This window comes from Branchiostoma floridae, chromosome 3, assembly GCF_000003815.2.
Source record: "Branchiostoma floridae strain S238N-H82 chromosome 3, Bfl_VNyyK, whole genome shotgun sequence".
In the NCBI taxonomy this organism is placed as follows: Eukaryota; Metazoa; Chordata; class Leptocardii; order Amphioxiformes; family Branchiostomatidae; genus Branchiostoma; species Branchiostoma floridae.
The window spans coordinates 4,527,347-4,529,220 of record NC_049981.1 but is presented as its reverse complement, the minus strand read 5'-3'; the positions used below and the strand labels follow the sequence as shown (position 1 = coordinate 4,529,220).

General features: G+C 40.8%; 1 long non-coding RNA gene across 1 annotated transcript in view; it reads left to right on the top strand.

The window, feature by feature from the left end:
* The window catches only part of LOC118412659, a 22,909-nt gene that overhangs the window by 7,006 nt on the left and 14,029 nt on the right, over positions 1 to 1,874 (top strand). The gene's annotated exons all lie outside the window — the stretch shown is intronic.

Here is a 1,874-nt window from a genome sequence, read left to right as displayed (position 1 = left end):
GCTTCGGTCAGGTCCTTCAGTGCCACGGGGCCACACAGAAATGTCTGCTTCACAGGAGGTTTAGGGAATCCAAACCTACAGACCTTGCCACCTTTCTTGCATGACGCCGTATGCCCTTTTCGGTGTGTTTGAACCTGACTAACTATGTCGAATAACTCTTTATCTGTCTCTGGGTTAGGTAGCTGACTGCACACATACTTGTCCACAAAGGAGCAGATCTCCTCTTCAGTATTTTCATTTAATTTTGGCGCATCTTTGACCCAAAGCAAAAGGTGAATATGTGGGCTACCGCGCGATTGAAATTCTGTCCGCACGAAAAAATCTATCACTTCCCCAATCGGTTGAGACGGAGATTTAATGAGATGTTTGAAAAGCAGCTTAACTCGGTGATCGAACATGCGAGCGGCTGTGACAGGATTACTCTTCAAAATGTCACAACGCTCTTCCCACGACAACTCACTTACTGGTACTGTGCCATGATCTTGTCGAATAGCCTCTAACACTTCTGGCCATCGCAAATCTGCGGCAGAAAAGCTAGCAAACCATGTAGGGATTCCCAACTGTCTTATCATCGCATACAATTCATTTAGCGTCTTTTCCCAGAACTGCGGCGTACCCCTGACTGGCTGAAGGAAGCGATAGCCTACATCTGACTTTAGAATGGACTGTAAGTCCTCTCTGTTAGACAACATTTGGGCCCCTATGTCACGCCCGTCACTTGTGATCGGTGCACTTTTTCGCAACGATATAGACATGTTTGACTGTATGAAATTCAACTCTGTTACATATTGTGCGAAGAAGATGTAGCTGGTGTCTCTCGCAAACCGTGTGTCTGCACTCATAAGGCGAGCCTTGAAGTACTGACTGGCAGTTATGCGTATCTCGCGATCATCATGAAAGAAACTTCCCCATTGGAAACTGAACTGGGAAAGACATTGCTTCTCCACCAACTTCCTTAACCCTCAAGCACCCGACCTTTTTTTGCGACTAAAATGACCGAGTGGGGTCCAAACGGACCCCAAAATGTTTTGTTCATAAAATCTTTGTTCCAATTCCTATCGGTGATCATTGTACATACATTGCTTCGTCAATGTAAGAGAAATATTTCGACATGTTAAGGTGTTGCTAATTCCACCTCATTATCATAATTTATGCAAAAGATCAGAAGGACCATCTTTTGCACTAAACCTATTCTCACCAGAGAGGGGAATTTTGAGGCCTTCAGCAACGTTTATGTCGCATAACTCATGAACGGCTAGTGCTAAAGCTACGAAACTTGGTTATATATCACAAAAATATTGTTAGCAAAATTTTTTTGTTAATAAAGTAAATTTATCATTATTTGGGGTTGCCATGGCAACGGAATTATGACAGGCATATTTTTGCCAAAATTTGCCAATTTCGATTTAAACAAGGTTTTCTTGGTAAACAATGCTTGTTTTCTTACAACAATAAAATTCTATGAAATTCAATGCTATTTTCATGATTCAAAATTTATAATTCATGCTAATTTCATGACGTCATTAGTCAAAATCCAAGATGGCCGCCCTTATTAGCTTAATGACGTCATAATGTCGTCATATTATATGGTGATGACACATAAGTTTCTATGAGGATTTAGTTTTACATGTTTATTATGCTCTGAAAGTTTGGTGGTGATATGATAAATAGTTAGGGAGTTAGACTCAAAAGTTTGTTTCAAAAGCTACACTTTTTTGCTGGGGTCCGTTTGGACCCCAGACGGATTGATCACGGACTTTCTTTATAGCTTCCACAGTATTGTACCAATCTTCATAAAAACTTAGGAGAAGGTATAAAAGATGTTGACTGACAAAGTCACGGAAGGACGGTATAAGTCTGCTTCTAATAAGTCA